Here is an 18,561-nt window from a genome sequence, read left to right as displayed (position 1 = left end):
TTATTGCATTATGAGCTGTTATTTCACGTTATGTCACAATACTTATGGCTATTCTCTCTTATTTTACAAGGTTTACATGAAGAGGGAGAATGCCGGCACCTGGAATTCTGGGCTGGAAAAGGAGCAAATATTGAAGGCCTATTCTGTGCAACTCCAAAAGTCCTGAAACTCCATGGAATATCTTAAAATAAATAAAAAAAATCGTCGCCAAAGATGAAGGCCAGGGGGCCAACACCCTGCTCACGAGGGTGGGGGGCGCCCCCCCTAGGGCGCGCCCCCTACCTCGTGGGCCCCCTGGTGGCTCTCCGACGCCCATCTTCTCCTATATGAAGTCTTTCAATGAGAAAAAATAGAAGGCAACCTTTCGGGACGAGACTCCGCCGCCACGAGGCGGAACCAATCTAGGGCTCCGGCAGAGCTATTCTGCCGGGGACACTTCCCTTCGGGAGGGGGAAATCATCACCATCGTCATCACCAACGCTCCTATCATCGGGAGAGGGCAACCTCCATCAACATCTTCACCAGCACCATCTCATCTCCAAACCCTAGTTCATCTCTTGTATCCAATTCTTGTCTCCAAGTCCGGGATTGGTGCTAATAGGGTGCTAGTAGTGTTGATTACTCCTTGTAGTTGATGCTAGTTGGTTTATTTGGTGGAAGATCATATGTTCAGATCCTTTATGCATATTATTACCCCTTTGATTATGAACATGAATATGCTTTGTGAGTAATTACGTTTGTTCCTGAGGACAAGGGAGAAGTCTTGCTATTAGTAGTCATGTGAATTTGGTATTCGTTCAATATTTTGATAAGATGTATGTTGTCTAGCCTCTAGTGGTGTTATGTGAACGTCGACTACATAACACTTCATCATTATTTGGGCCTAGAGGAAGTCATTGGGAAGTAATAAGTAGATGATGGGTTGCTAGAGTGACAGAAGCTTAAACCCTAGTTTATGCGTTGCTTCGTAAGGGGCTGAGTTGGATCCATATGTTTCATACTATGGTTAGGTTTACCATAATACTTTTGTTGTAGTTGCGGATGCTTGCAATAGAGGTTAATCATAAGTGGGATGCTTGTTCAAGTAAGAAGAACACCCAAGCACCGGTCCACCCACATATCAAATTATCAAAGTACCAAACGCGAATCATATGAGCGTGATGAAAACTAGCTTGACGATATTCCCATGTGTCCCCGGGAGCGCTTTTCCTATTATAAGAGTTTGTCCAGGCTTGTCCTTTGCTACAAAAAGGATTGGGCCACCTTGCTGCACTTTATTTACTTTTGTTACTTGTTGCTCGTTACAATTTATCTTATCACAAAACTATCTGTTACACTTATTTCAGTACTTGCAGAGAATACCTTGCTGAAAACTGCTTATCATTTCCTTTTGCTCCTCGTTGGGTTCGACACTCTTACTTATCGAAAGGACTACGATAGATCCCCTATACTTGTGGGTCATCAAGACTCTTTTCTGGCGCCGTTGCCGGGGAGTGAAGCGCCTTTGGTAGGTGGAATTTGGTAAGGAAAAATTTATATAGTGTGCTGAAATTTTCTGTCACTTGTTACTATGGAAAGTAATTGTCTGATGGGCTTGTTCGGGGTATCTTCACCCTGTCCAGTAGAGCAAATAGTTGCTCCTCAACCTACTGAACCTATTGAAAATGAAATTCCTTTTGAGATTCCTTCGGGTATGATGAAACAACTGCTAGCTAACATTTTTACAGGAGATGGAACAAAGCATCCTGATGAACATCTATGCTATGTGGATGAAGTTTGTGGACTATTTAAGCTTGCAGGTATACCCGATGATGTTGTTAAGAAGAAGGCCTTCCCTTTATATTTGAAGGGAGACGCAGTGACATGGTACAGGCTATGTGACTATATGAGATCATGGAACTATAAAAGATTGAAATTGGAATTTCATCAAAAGTATTACCCTATGCATCTTGTTCATCGTGATCGCAATTATATATATAATTTTTGGCCTCGCGAAGGAGAAAGCATCGCTCAAGCTTCGGGGAGGCTTAAATCAATGTTATATTCATGCCCCAATCATGAGCTCTCAAGAGAAGTAATTATGCAAAGTTTTTATGCTCGACTTTCTGATAACAATCACACCATGCTCGATACTTCTTGTGCTGCCTCTTTTATGATGAAGACTATTGAATTCAGATGGAATTTATTAAATAGAATTAAACGCAACTCTAAAGATTGGGACCTCGACGAAGGTAAGGAGTCAGGTATGACACCTAAGTTTGATTGTGTTAAATCTTTTATGGATACCAATATTTTCCGTAAGTTTAGCACTAAATATGGATTTGACTCTGAGATAGTAGCTTCTTTCTATGAATCTTTTGCTACTTATATTGATCTCCCCAAGGAGAAGTGGTTTAAATATCATCCTCCCATAGAAGTAAAAGTAGCTCCACCTATTAAAGTTGAAGAAAAGACTGTCACTTATAATGATCCTATTGTTCCCACTTCTTATGTTGAGAAACCACCTTTCCCTGTTAGAATGAAGGATCATGCTAAAGCTTCAACTGTTGTTCGTAAAAGCAATATTAGAACTTATACACCTCCTGAGCAAGTCAAAGTAGAACCCAATATTGCTATTGTTAAAGATCTCTTGTCTGATAATATTGATGGGCATGTTGTTCAATTCTGTAGTGAAACTGCTAGAATTGCTAAACCTTGTGCTAGAGATAAACATAGACCTGTGGTAGGCGTGCCTGTTATTTCTGCTAAAATAGGAGATCATTGTTATCATGGCTTATGTGATATGGGTGCTAGTGCTAGTGTTATACCCATTGACTTATACAAAGAAATTATGCATGATATTGCACCTGTTGAGTTAGAAGATATTGATGTTACAATTAAACTTGCCAATAGAGATACTATATCTGCAATGGGAATTGTTAGAGATGTTGAAGTCTTGTGTGGAAAAAACAAATATCCCGCTGATTTTCTTGTTCTTGGTTATCCACAAGATAGCTTTTGTCCCATTATATTTGGTAGACCCTTCTTGAATATAGTTAATGCTAAGGTAGACTGCGAAAAGAATGTTGTTACTATTGGCTTGGATGATATGGTTCATGATTTTAATTTCTCTAAATTTAGTAAACAACATCATGAGGAAGAATTGCTAGTAAGGATGACATTATTGGTCTTTCTTCTATTGCCGTACCTCCTAGTGATCCTTTAGAACACTATTTGCTAGACCATGAAAATGATATGTTCATGAATGAAAGAAGGGAAATAGATGAAGTATTCTTTAAACAGGAACCTATTCCGCAACACAATTTGCCTGTTGAAATCCTAGGGGATCCTCCTCCACCCAAGGGTGATCCCGTGTTTGAGCTTAAGCCGTTGCCTGATAATCTTAAATATGCTTATCTTGATGAAAAGAAAACATATCCTGTCATTATTAGCGCTAACCTTTCAGAGCATGAAGAAGAAAGATTATTGAAAACTCTGAAGAAGCACCGTGCCGCTATTGGACATACTCTGGATGATCTTAAGGGCATCAGTCCCACTCTATGTCAACATAAAATAAATTTGGAAGCGGATGCCAAACCAGTTTGTGATCCTCAACGACATTTGAATCCTAAAATGAAAGAAGTGGTAAGAAAGGAAATACTCAAGCTTCTGGAGGCAGGTATAATTTATCCCGTTGCTGATAGTCAGTGGGTAAGTCCTGTCCATTGTGTCCCTAAGAAGGGAGGTATTACTGTTGTCCCTAATGATAAAGATGAATTGATTCCGCAAAGAATTATCACAGGTTATAGGATGGTAATTGATTTCCGCAAATTAAATAAAGCTACTAAGAAAAATCATTACCCCTTATCTTTTATTGATCAAATGCTAGAAAGATCATGCAAACATACACATTATTGCTTTCTAGATGGTTATTCTGGTTTCTCTCAAATACCTGTGTCGGCTAAAGATCAATCAAAGACTACTTTTACATGCCCTTTTGGTACTTTTGCTTATAGACGTATGCCTTTCGGTTTATGTAATGCACCTGCTACCTTTCAAAGATGCATGATGGCTAAATTCTCTGACTTCTGCGAGAAAATTTGTGAGGTTTTCATGGACGACTTTTCCATCTATGGTTCCTCTTTTGATGATTGCTCGAGCAATCTTGCTCGAGTTTTGCAGAGATGTGAAGAAACTAATCTTGTCTTGAATTGGGAAAAGTGCCACTTTATGGTTAATGAAGGTATTGTCTTGGGGCACAAAGTTTCTGAAAGAGGTATTGAAGTCGATAAAGCCAAGGTTGATGCTATCGAAAAGATGCCATGTCCCAAGAACATCAAAGGTATAAGAAGTTTCCTTGGTCACGCCGGATTTTATAGGAGGTTCATTAAGGACTTCTCAAAAATTTCTCGGCCTTTAAATAATTTACTACAAAAAGATGTACCATTTGTCTTTGATGATGATTGTGTAGAAGCATTTGAAATACTTAAGAGAGCATTAGTCTCTGCACCTATTTTTCAGCCACCTGATTGGAATTTACCATTTGAAATTATGTGTGATGCTAGTGATTATGATGTAGGTGTTGTTCTAGGGAAAAGAGTTGATAAGAAATTAAATGTTATCCATTATGCTAGTAAGACTCTAGACAATGCTCAAAGAAATTGTGCTACTACCGAAAAGGAACTTTTAGCAGTTGTATTTGCTTGTGATAAATTCAGACCCTATATTGTTGATTCTAAAGTAACCATTCACACTGATCATGCTGCTATTAAATATCTTATGGAAAAGAAAGAAGCAAAACCTAGACTCATCTAGATGGGTTCTGTTGCTGCAAGAATTTGATTTTCATATTGTTGATAGAAAAGGAGCTGAGAACCCCATTGCAGACAACTTATCTAGGTTAGAGAATGTTCTTGATGACCCACTACCTATTGATGATAGCTTTCCTGATGAGCAATTGAATGTCATAAGTACTTCTAGCACTTCATGGTATGCTGATTATGCTAATTATATTGTTGCTAAATTTATACCACCTAGCTTCACATACCAACAAAAGAAAAGGTTTTTCTCTGATCTGCAACATTACTTTTGGGATGACCCACATCTTTATAAAGAAGGAGTAGATGGTGTTATTAGACATTGTGTACCTGAGCATGAACAGGAACAGATCTACGCAAGTGTCACTCCGAAGCTTGCGGAGGACACCATGCTAGAGATAGAACTGCACATAAGGTATTGCAATCTGGTTTTTATTGGCCTACTCTCTTCAAGGATGCCCATAAGTTTGTTTTGTCTTGCGATGAATGTCAAAGAATTGGTAATATTAGTAGACGTCAAGAAATGCCTATGCATTATTCACTTGTTATTGAATCGTTTGATGTTTGGGGCTTTGATTACATGGGACCTTTTCCTGCCTCTAATGGATATACACATATTTTAGTCGCTATTGATTACGTTACTAAGTGGGTAGAAACTATTCCAACTAGTAGTGCTGATCATAACACTTCTATTAAAATGCTTAAGGAAGTTATTTTTCCGAGGTTTGGTGTCCCTAGATATTTAATGACTGATGGTGGTTCACACTTTATTCATGGTGCTTTCCGTAAAATGCTTGCTAAATATGACGTTAATCATAGAATTGCATCTCCATATCACCCGCAGTCTAGTGGTCAAGTAGAATTGAGCAATAGGGAGCTCAAATTAATTTTGCAAAAGACTGTTAATAGGTCTAGAAAGAATTGGTCCAAGAAACTGGATGACGCATTGTGGGCCTATAGAACTGCATATAAGAATCCTATGGGTATGTCTCCTTATAAAATGGTTTATGGAAAAACATGTCACTTACCTCTCGAACTAGAACATAAGGCATGTTGGGCTATTAAAGAGCTCAACTATGATTTCAAACTTGCCGGTGAGAAGAGGTTATTTGATATTAGCTCACTTGATGAATGGAGAACCCAAGCTTATGAAAATGCCAAGTTGTTTAAAGAAAAAGTTAAAAGATGGCATGACAAAAGGATACAAAAGCGTGAGTTTAATGTAGGTGATCATGTATTGCTATACAACTCTCGTTTAAGATTTTTTGCAGGAAAACTTCTCTCTAAATGGGAAGGTCCCTACGTTATCGAGGAGGTCTATCGTTCCGGTGCCATAAAAATCAACAACTTCGAAGGCACAAATCCGAGGTGGTAAACGGTCAAAGGATCAAACACTAAATCTCAGGTAATCCTATAAATGTTGAAACCAATATTATTGAAACCGTAACCCCGGAGGAATGCATAAGGGACACCTTCCAGACCGTTCCAGACTCTGAAAAGGAATAGGTATGTGGTACGGTAAGTAAACCGACTCCAAAACAATTTTTAAGGCAATATTTCATCGTTTTGGAATATTTAGAAAAATAGAAAAATAAGTAGCAGTCCGGGGAGGACACGAGGCCTCCACGAGGGTGGAGGGCGCGCCCTACCCCCCTGGGCGCGCCCCCCTACCTCATGAGCACCTCGTGTGCCCTCCGGACTCCGTTTTCTTGCACGATATGTATTTTGGTCGTTAAAAATTCATTATATATACTCCCAAATGTTTTGACTCCCGTATCACGCAAATATCCTCTATTTTTGTTTCGAGCTGTGCTGCTGCAGATTATAGCAAGATGTCCTCTCAAGAGTCAGTCGGGGAGAGCCGGGTGTCTAACCCGGCACCGGAATCAAGGGCAAACAGCGATGCTGACCACTTTGGGCCAGCAACGGAGGAAGAGATGGAGGCTGACCTGATGAGGGTAGATGCCATGGAAGATCAATAAGTCACCTCTCGCCTCCGAGCTGGGTTTACGATGGGGGAACTATAGAGCTCAGCTATTCCAAACTCGGTTATCCCTTCCAATGTTAGATTTCTTTCCTATGAAAATATGAGGAGGAGTGTCTCTTGTTCTCCCGCAGCTATGCAACACCCTTGGGTGCAAGGAGCTTTAGCCATTACAGGAAAGCTTCGCAAGGAAATAATGGACCTCAAGCAGCAAGTCAATAAGCTCGAGGAGGAGAACCGTATTTTGAGGGGAATCATTGCCGAGAATATTAGACCAACAACAAAGAAGGAGAAATAACCACATGGGTATGGGCACTCCCCTTGGCAACTGCCAAGCTTGGGGGAGGTGCCCTGGTATCGTATCACCATCACAACTCCTATCTTTACCGTTTTCTTAGTTCGATCCTTTTAGTAGTATCTTGATTTAGTAGAATAAAGTCATGGCATGATCTAGTTTTGAGTTTTGCTTTATGATCCTTCTTTGTAATCGAGTTCGTGAGCTATATAATAAAGATTAGTGTTGAGTCAAGGGCTTGATTATTTTGCCATGATCTTGGGTGAGTAGAAGAAAAAGAATAAAAAGAATTAAAGAGTTCATATTGATCCTATTGAAAGTAATGACTTCACATAGAAAGAGTATGATGATTAAAAGTTGTTGGGAGTTGGCAAATATAGCTTTGGTCATCGTTGCAATTAATAGGAAGTAATAAGGAAAGAGAGGTTTCACATATAGATATATTATCATTGACATCTTTTATGATTGGGAGCATTCGTTAAAATATGACATGCTAAAGAGTTGAGGTTGGACAAGGAAGACAACATAATGAGTTATGTTTTCTTATATCTGAGATAAAGTATGTTGTCATGGATCCTCTAACGTGTTGAGCTTGCCTTTCCCCCTCATGCTAGCCAAATTCTCAGCACCAAGTAGAAATACTACTTGTGCTTCCAAATACCCTTAAACCAGTTTGCCATGAGAGTCCACCATATCTACCTATGGATTGAGTAAGATCCTTCAAGTAAGTTGTCATCGGTGCAAGCAATAAAAATTGCTCTCTAAATATGCATGACTTATTAGTGCGGAGAAAATAAACTTTGTACAAACTTGTTGTGGACGTAATAAAAGCGACGGGCTGCATAATAAAGGTCCACATACAAGGGGGAATATAAAGTGACGTTCTTTTGCATTAAGATTTTATGCATTAACCCTAAACGTGCATGACAACCTCTGCTTCCCTCTGCGAAGGGCCTATCTTTTATTATTATCATCTACCTTATGCAAGAGTCACGATGATCTTCACCTTTCCTTTTTCATTTTATCCTTTGGCAAGCTCAGCATGTTGGAAAGAACATGATATATATATCTAATTGGATGTGGGCAAAACTATAAGCCCCTATCTTTCTCTGTGTCCGACTAAAACTCTGTAACCACAAGTATTGCGTGAGTGTTAGCAATTATGAAGGACTAAGTGATACTTGAGTATGTGGACTTGCTTTTAAGCTCTGACATAGACTCTTTCCGATGTTATGATAAATTGAAATTGCTTCAATGACCGAGGTTATAATTTGTTGGTGCTCAATAAGGTTTCTGATTCATACTTTTGCTTTGTGAAAAGATCATCACTTGAACATAAGTAATCATATGACAAAATCTATATATGTTGTTGTTATGGAAATAATCATGATGCCTTCATGCCCGTATTTTATTTTTATCGACGCCTCTACCTCTAAACATGAGGACATATTTATTGTTATCGGCTTTTCGCTTGAGGACAAGCGAGGTCTAAGCTTGGGGGAGTTGATACGTCCATTTTGCATCATGATTTTATATCAATATTTATTGCATTATGGGCTGTTATTTCACGTTATGTCACAATACTTATGGCTATTCTATCTTATTTTACAAGGTTTACATGAAGAGGGAGAATGCCGGCAGCTGGAATTCTAGGCTGGAAAAGGAGCAAATATTGAAGGCCTATTCTGCGCAACTCCAAAAGTCCTGAAACTCCACGGAATATCTTACAATAAATAAAGAAAAATCATCGCCAAAGATGAAGGCCAGGGGGCCCACACCCTGCTCACGAGGGTGGGGGCGCCCCCCTGGGGTGCGCCCCCTACCTCGTGGGCCCCCTGGTGGCTCTCCGACGCCCATCTTCTCCTATATGAAGTCTTTCGATGAGAAAAAAATAGAAGGCAACCTTTCGGGACGAGACTCTGCCGCCACGAGGCGGAACCTTGGCGGAACCAATCTAGGGCTCCGGCAGAGCTGTTCTGCCGGGGACACTTCCCTCCGGGAGGGGGAAATCATCACCATCATCATCACCAATGCTCCTCTCATCGGGAGAGGGCAACCTCCATCAACATCTTCACCAGCACCATCTCATCTCCAAACCCTAGTTCATCTCTTGTATCCAATTCTTGTCTCCAAGTCCGGGATTGGTGCTAGTAGGTTGCTAGTAGTGTTGATTACTCCTTGTAGTTGAAGCTAGTTGGTTTATTTGGTGGATGATCATATGTTCAGATCCTTTATGCATATTATTACCCCTCTGATTATGAACATGAATATGCTTTGTGAGTAATTATGTTTGTTCCTGAGGACAAGGGAGAAGTCTTGCTAGTAGTAGTCATGTGAATTTGGTATTCGTTCGATATTTTGATAAGATGTATGTTGTCTAGCCTCTAGTGGTGTTACGTGAACGTCGACTTCATAACACTTCACCATTATTTGGGCCTAGAGGAAGGCATTGGGAAGTAATAAGTATATGATGGGTTGCTAGAGTGACATAAGCTTAAACCCTAGTTTATGCGTTGCTTCGTAAGGGGCTGATTTGGATCCATATGTTTCATGCTATGGTTAGGTTTACCTTAATACTTTTGTTGTAGTTGCGGATGCTTGTAATAGAGGTTAATCATAAGTGGGATGCTTGTTCAAGTAAGAACAGCACCCAAGCACTGGTCCACCCACATATCAAATTATCAAAGTACCGAACGCGAATCATATGAGCGTGATGAAAACTAGCTTGACGATATTCCCATGTGTCCTCGGGAGCACTTTTCCTATTATAAGAGTTTTTCCAGGCTTGTCCTTTGCTACAAAAAGGATTGGTCCACCTTGCTGCACTTTATTTACTTTTGTTACTTGTTGCTCATTACAATTTATCTTATCACAAAACTATCTGTTACACTTATTTCAGTACTTGCAGAGAATACCTTGCTGAAAACCGCTTATCACTTCCTTCTGCTCCTCGTTGGGTTCGACACTCTTACTTATCGAAAGGACTACGATAGATCCCCTATACTTGTGGGTCATCAAGAAGCAGAATAGAGCCAGCACGATGTGAATGCAACAGAGTTTGGCCTCTCATATAATAAAGGCGCCCCACCACTCCAATCCATCTACTCCCAAGTCTCTGCGCAACACTACTCACTCCAATCCAAGACCAAGTGACCAGAAGCCACAGGCACCTATGGAGGCGATGGACGCGAGCGGCAATCAGCTGTGCCAAATCATCCAAGGCGCCGGCCTGCAGCCCCGCACCGCACAGCGTTTCCAGGCAGTGCTGGCGACCGCCGGCATTGTAGCCCTCGCTGACGCCGGCTTCGCCTCTCACATGGACGACATGATGGTCAACTCCATCCGCAAGTTCACCGCCGTCAAGAAGCACACGGACGACCTTGCTGTACTGCTCCAGCCCGCGCACCCAGGCTCCTCATTGCCTGCCACCCTCATCGGCCTCCATGGAGACGAACTCTTTCAATCCCTGGTGGCCCTGCAGGTGCTGGAGGTCGCGACAAAGAATGTGCACCTCGAGGCCGTGCTCGCCGTGCAGCGCCTCGCCATGCAACAAACCGTCAACCCGCACATCCACGTCTACGAGGAAATCGTCTACATAGACCACTACAAGGCAAGCGAGGAAAGAAAGACGTTGGCCTTCTTCTAGCGGTTGGAATCTTTGGACGCCATTGTTCAGAAGCACGTCGACTTGGCCACGAAAGCCGCTGCTACTTAGGCGCCGTTCGGTGGGCCGGCGCCCTGAGTCGAGGAGGTGGACGTCGTCGATGGATGCATCTCTTCTTCTTGCCTCCTGTAACCAGCAGTGCATCGCCTCATGGCCTTAATGTTTTATTAGTATAGTACTCCCTCCGTTCCCAAATATAAGTCTTTCTAAAGATTCCAGCAACTGACTACTACATACGGAGCAAAATGAGTGAATCTACACTCTAAACTATGTCTACATACATCTGTATGCTGTATTCCATTTGAAATAGTATCTAAAAATGCTTATATTTAGGAACGGAGGGAGTATATGGCATTTTTATTCCTGTCGTAACGTTTTCCCTGTGAGGTGGGGCCGCAGTTGAGCAAACCCACCCCGCCCACCGGGCATCGGCTGAGTTTAGAATTAGAAGAGAGAAACGAGGGAGGAGATCTAGCTGTAGCACGGACGTTGTTGTCAGATGGGACTCGTGTTTATAGAATAGGAGTACTAAGCACCCGTGCCTCTTTTTTTGAGGGAAAAATTAGTCGTATGTCTACTACCACTAGTTGGGTGCGTGCGACCTATAGTTGTCATCACTTTAGGTCTCCTTTTTGAACCGCAGCTACGCTTCACAGTACATATTTTTTCACGCATTTATCCTCCTATATGTACTCCTAGGCTATTTCCACGTGCTCCCATTCGCCGACATGTGGGACATAGAGCATCTGGGTCGTAGTGCATGCACGACTCGGAGCATATGCCGGGGTACTTTACATTTCAGACCTCACGAATTACATGCAAACCCCCCGCAGAAGAATAAGTAAATGAATGAATTACTACATGAAACCGGATTATTTTCGTAGAAACCAGAGCACATTCATTAAATTTTGGACATAACACATTTATAAAAAATCACCGGACCTAAACCAGTCTAAGGGCCTCTTTCATTTTTCCGGCATAAAAAAAGGGCCTCTTTGATTCACAGGATACTAAAAACACAGGAATGGGGAAAGTATGATGGCGATGAACCGAGACGAGGAGAACTCTAACTCAGTTAGAGGTTAGAGTTAGATTCTAACCCTGAACTAACTCTAAACCAAAGAGGTGTATGGATGGCAGGGTTAGATTGACAATAAATGCTCTTTCTCAATCATTTGACTACTTTGGACCCTATTTCCTGCCGGATTTGGTGTGGCCGGCTCTTCTGTGGCCTCCTCCCGCTCACAATTGACATAAATGAACCATCTTTACAAATCAAGCATGCAAAACATGATAATTTTTACTTTGTCCATACAAATGAGATATCCCACTTAAACATACAAGTCGTCAATCAAGCTTCACAAAAAAAAACACTTCATGAAACAAAGCATGAGCTAACTCATCATGGAAGTCATTCACGATTGGGAGGGAGCCCGGAGCCCCTCACGCACCGTGGGAGGAGCTCGCCATCGTCGCTTTGGAGGAAGGCTCTGTAGAGCCCAAGCCCCAGGAACCCCTCCGACGCTGGCCCTTGCGAGTTGAGGTCGCCACCGGCATGGGTAGCAGGGCCTCTTGCCGCCGACTGGGAACTTAATCTTTGGGCCTCTAGAAATAATGCAAGCCTGTAACTAAAATACCTAGAAAGGTGAACTGAATCTTTGGGCCTCTAGAAATAATGCAAGCCTGAAACTGAAATACCTAGAAAGGTGAACTGAATCTTTGGGCCTCTAGAAATAATGCAAGCCTGAAACTGAAATACCTAGAAAGGTGAATTGAATCTTTGGGCCTCTTGAAATAATGCAAGCCTGAAACTGAAATACCTAGAAAGGTGAACTGAATCTTTGGGCCTCTAGAAATAATGCAAGTCTAAAACTGAAATACCTAGAAAGGCGAACTGTATCTTTGCGCCTCTAGAAAGATTTATTACCTCCTCAAGCAGCATCAAACAATTCCATGCATGCACCACAAATCTCTACCAAGTTTGATCAGGATCTACTTTTCCAAATTAGTATTAGCACTAGAGCGAGCAAGATCAATGATATGGTCGTGAGACAGAGAAGGAACGAACAAACTCACCCCTCTCACGACCTCCCTGGTAGATGCGCCGCCGCCGCACACGATAGAGGGAGAAAAACGATCGGTGAAGGGGGAGCGGGGAGACCTTCAAAGGCCGGAGGGAGAGGGCGGCCGGAGTACGGCGGCGGAGGCCGGAAGGAGAGGGCGAGCGGCGCTTGGGCGGGCGGCCCTATGGGGAACAGAGAGGAGTCGTGCGAGGGGGGGGAGCAATCTGGTGCAGGCAGGGGAGATTTTTTTAGTTCTCTTTTAGTGGGCCCGAGGATAACTAACCCAATTAGAACCTCTCCACCGGGCTAGTTTTTTTAGGTGGATTAGAGCAAACTAGCTCAAACTAACCCCTCTTGTTTCGATAATTTGAGGCTATTTCAACCCAAACTAGCACTAAGTCAGGGACCAAACAAATAGGAGTGTTACTGTACATGCTATAGTGTGGACTGTAGCACATTGTTTTTTATGGCCATATCACCACATTGTTTTCTACTGCTGGTTCACTGGGCTACCGTGGTTCACACTGCTGGTTCACTGGGCTGCCGTGGTTCGCACTGCTGGTTCACTGGGTTGCCGTGGTTCACACTCCTCCAACCTGAGTAGCAGTAGTACTAGTATATACCACATCATTCTTTGCTCCTTCTTACTACTCCGACATGTGGGAGAGCCAGCATCCGGGTCGACGTGTCATGCACCATATTAGAGCGTGAAACGGAAGGGGGGCATCACCCCGGTCGGAGCGCCAGTAATTCATGACTATAGTGAGTGATCATATCACAAGTCTTTCCAGCAGTAACACACCGTCAAATCGCACAGCCCGACCTTTCCAGCAGTATGTTTGAGAATCCGCCACTCGCTCACCCTCCTCACCTCTTTGTCAAACCGCCTACCTGAAAACTGCCGCGCGTACTACCCGGGAAAAGACCCGCCCTCAACTTTTAACTACGCGAAAATAGTTCGAGCTTGTTCGTTCTATATAGATACAGTACTTACTGTATGTTTATTCACCCTTGGGGTTGTTCAATGAATGGAGGGGCGGGGAGCACAAGTGAACAATACTAGTACTACTAGTAGTAAGTAGGAATCGTACAGTAGTCACCTTAAATAGAGAGTTTCTTTTCTTTAATGCCACGTACACAAATTGAAACGCTTGTTGTGGAGAGAAAAAAGATAATCACTCCACTATATATGTACGCAGGGGCCTGAGCGCTTGCTTTACTAGGGTTGCTCTCTTCATTCTCTCATCCTCTCCAGATATAAACAAGACATCGGTAGCAACATTTTCTCTCTTCTCGCCACTGGTCACAAATCCGGCCGGATCCCTTCGGCCGGTGTGTGTAGATGACTAAAAGGTGCATCGTTCACGCGGTCATCGCCGCCGAGGGAGGAAACCCACAGCTACCGGAGGGGCCCAATCCTCTGCCCGTGCCGTTCTCTCCGACACAACACTGGCTCGGGAGGTCCTCCGACCCTTCTTCCTCCCTGCCGTATTGTCCGCAGATCCGACCTGCCGCCGCCGACATCCCGGCGACCCTCAGGTATAAGTTCTTCGAAAGCGGCCTTGCTCTACTGCCCCAGCTCCCCATGTGTCTGCATGTGCATCTTTTTCTACTCCCATCAGCTCTTCCAAAGCCACCTAAATTTTTAGTATTATTAGAGGTAAAGCTACTTCATGCATTCGAATCTAGGGCTTTGTTCAAACAACAAAGAAAGGGGGGAAAGTTGTAGCATGAATCTAGGACTAGATTCAAAGAGGAAATAATATGGTGAAAGTAGTAGAGACCTGATACCCAACCGGTCTCTTGGTTGAAAAGGGAAATAATGGGAAAACGCAGTACAAACTGGATAAGGAACAAATCTATTATTGGTTGAAAAAAGGATACAAAGTGGCGGCTGGTGGACAAGTCAAAAGAGTATGTCCAAGATTAGATTTGCTGCCATCACATAGTAAAAGGTCTCTAGGATTAGATTTGCTGCCCTCACATAGTAAAAGGTCTCAGGATTAGATTTGCTGCCCTCACCTGGTAAAAGGTCTCCAGGATTAGATTTGCTGCCCTCACATAGTAAAAGGTCTCTAGGATTAGATTTACTGCCCTCACAATATAAAAGGTCTCCGGGATTAGATTTGTTGCCCTCACATAGTACAAGGTCTCCGGGATTAGGTTTGCTGCCCTCACATAGCATGAACAAACTCGGCATCACCACTTTATGCCTCCTTATAGGTACATTGTGTTGATGCATCCACTGTCGCATGTCCTTATACTAACCTTTTGCTGTTGTTAATGTAAGGGCGCATGTAAAATGAAGCGATCACACTGTTACCTTAGGGACATGTCTAACCAGTGTTATTGTTAATCTAATGCCTCCAGTGATAAGATGCAATTAAACTGTGTTACAAATGGCACTCCTGCTGTTTTCCCTAGTATGATAAGTAAGTTGCTCCTTTACGCTGCTGAGTGTCCGGGTGTCCCCATGGTCCCATGCCCTAAAACCAACCCTTTAGCTGTTGTTGATTTACCGCGTCTGGTAAACAAGCAATGCCACCATTAAAGTAATCCCATATTTGAGGAATCTCATTGTTGATCGTAATGCTTTTGGTAACATGAAGCATTGCTGACATTTTAAAATTTCTACTATCCTCGCGTGATTGCCATGAACATAATTAAGATGCTTCTTTTCATTTTGTATATGTTTCGTATATTCTTATTGACCAGCAACTGTTTACTTTCTATCTTTTTGTGTAGAGCAGATAGGGATATCCATTTCACCTTGTTGCTATTGTGACCTTTTGGTGAACTGCACAAATCACTTTTTTTTGGAATGAGTGTCTTGTGCAGTTCAACTAAAATGTCACGTGGGAAACACCTCTCAATTTTGGTGGAACTGCACAAAATGGTGATTGGAGTTTCCAAAATCTCCGTCAAGTTCTGCTGGTAATCTTGTGCAACATTTTATTAGTCTTTGCAAGATGGAGTCGTCACTGTCACCACAATGGCACTTTATTTTAGTGGAACATTTTATTAGCCTTTGCAAGAAAATTATAGTTGCACCTTACATGAGCCGGACAACCAACCTTAATGTTCCTCAATTTTAGTGCAAGTACTAAAGAAGAACCTGCCAGCTCACAAGAGCAAGTACTTCTTGCTAGCTGAATGATGCAATCTTTGCTTCATTTCAGGTGAACTGCAGAAAAAGGCGCATGAATTGAATCATGGAACTCCAGGTAGACCTCATCCTAGTGGAGCTGCAGGTTGAGTTCAAGGAGGCCACTATTAAAGCGAAATCATGCTCTCCTTGTTTGTGCTGTGCAGGAATACTCAACTACAGATGTTGTGACGGTCAAGAGCATTCGCCAAGTTCTTTGATTGTATGACATGGCTAGCCAAGATGGATTTAATCCTGATATTCACTTTATCAAAAGGATCTAATGGGTTGGTTCTGAATCTTGCAAGCTGGGAATCAATGAGATGTGTAGGCATCTTTGTTGTACTTATTATTCGAATCTTATTTGTTGGTTCTGAATCTTGTAAGCTGGGATTCAATGAGATGTGTAGGCATCTTTGTTGTACTTATTATTTGGATCTTATTTGTTGGTTCTGAATCTTGCAAGCTAGGAATCAATGAGATGTGTAGGCATCTTTGTTGTACTTATTATTTGGATCTTATTTGTTGGTTCTGAATCTTGCAAGCTGGGAAACACGGCATGATGATGCAGAGGACAACAACCATAACAAACAGTTCAAACTTGGTAGTATTATCTTTGTGAAAGTGCGACAAATGTGCTGATCGTGTGCTTCTTGAGAATAATAATTCTAATTGTTGTGCATGTTGATCCTGTGGCACTGATAGAAAGAGCCAATGCATTGCTTGTTTTAAGTATAAATTTCTATTAAAGCTAATTAAATTTAAGTAAAGTGACCAGTAACTCCTGTTATTATAGTACCAATACAGACCCGCTCGTGAACTGACGTGTGGCCGGAGTAGGTTTCTTAATGGAGGCATTTGAATGCACCGAGGGTGCATCTTCTGCCGGGCGTGCAGCGGACAAGGGAGGGGTAGTAACTGTTGTCGCCTGTACACACTCAGCTTACTGTTGAATCCAGTTCCCCAAGAGCTAAAAAAGGAACTGCTGCCGCCGCCTACACACTCGTTCACTCGAAGAGACTCCAATTGCGATTCGAGGGGTGAGCCTGCTGGATATGGACTTCAGCAAGGAGTTCCCCTTTGAGTTCGCCGTTCAGTCCTATGGCTCCACCAAGTTGAATGTGATGTACACCAACGATCCGGACTCGGTGAAGCTCTGCCTCGCCTCAGTCCTATGGCTACACCAGGTTTTGGAGCATTCGCCCGTTTCATCGGCAGCGCCGACTGTACCTTCGCTACGGTGGAGAGAAGGAAGAACGCGACGATTCGTCCATCTGGTGCAACAAGCTTGTCGGCATCCAGAAGCAATACAAGATCATCAGCAACAGGCAGGAGAAGGACAACGATACCAAGGTCCTGAACACGTGGGAGGTACCTCTAAATCTAGCCTACATAACCTACGCGGCCAAGGACGCATACGCATGCTACGACATGTACAGGCAGATCTTGGACATGAGGGCGTGTCTGCTTCTCGTAACCGACGAGTACACGGACAGCCGCAGCGTCATGATCAAGCATGCCAGGAAGGTCTAGATGTTGTACTTTATCTATTTATAAGCACCTTTATCATTTGATTGTTTCATGCATTAGCCTATGTGTCATAATTATCTGTTTTGTCCGAAATATTTCTTTTAAGAACCCATTAACCTGATTGCTTTTTTTAGTGGCTATTTGCTTATGTATGTAACTAGTTCACTTGTCCGTTAAAAAAAACTAGTTCACTCGGCTGCCGTGCTTTGAATCTCCTTCCTCCCAACATATTCCCCTCCTCAGGTGGACCCAGCAGGTCTCTGAATTTTCTCCCACTTTCTTTTTCAATGTAGACTGAGTTTTCTCCCAGTACTTTTCCCTAGAACTAACTCAACTGTCCCACGTCTAGCCTAAAAAATAATAATACCCCACGTACTATTAACTCATCAAATTTAAATGATATTTTATTTTGTAAGTTGAAAGTTCTTACAAAATAATAATAATAATAATAACTGTTTATATAAAACTTGGCAAGTTAACTCCTAGTGATTGTGTACATAAGCTTACAAAGATTTTACTGACCAATGCAGTAATAGACGTGCAATCATGTGTTTATGTTTTTATAACATTTCTCCGTCTAGCCCAACATGATATTTTCACCCAGCCTAGCAAGTCCACGAATTTCGAGAAAAATGCAGATGGGATTTAAACGGCTGCATAGATGCTACATCATTGTTTCACCCAGCCCACCAAATGGACTAAAAAACAAATGGACTGGCTGACATGTGGGCCAGTAGGTCGAAGCCTAAGAAGGCGTTGGATTTACATCCAACGGCCGTCAATCTTATTCAATCTATCGTCTTCTTCCCCCAGTGCTGCTGGGACCGCTTGCTCCAGCCTCGGCGTCCAGCGACGTTGTTTTGCGCTCCTCAGCGAAACGCTACCCCGCTGACGGCCAGGCCATCCCTCCACTCCGCACCTCCTGTTATTCTCTGATGAGTATAGGCCCACCCGCACCCGAACCAGTCAAGTTTCCCACTCCTCTCTGTCTGCGACTCCATTGTCGCGTCTTCCCCATCTCCAGGTCATTCCAGTCTGGGGCCTCACCATCGTCCACCACCTCGGTGCGCTCGGCGCGGCGTGG

The sequence above is a fragment of the Triticum dicoccoides genome, chromosome 7B (genome assembly GCF_002162155.2).
Source record: "Triticum dicoccoides isolate Atlit2015 ecotype Zavitan chromosome 7B, WEW_v2.0, whole genome shotgun sequence".
NCBI classification, from domain to species: Eukaryota; Viridiplantae; Streptophyta; class Magnoliopsida; order Poales; family Poaceae; genus Triticum; species Triticum dicoccoides.
The sequence above is the reverse complement of the archived record's forward strand: the minus strand, read 5'-3'. Positions refer to the sequence as shown.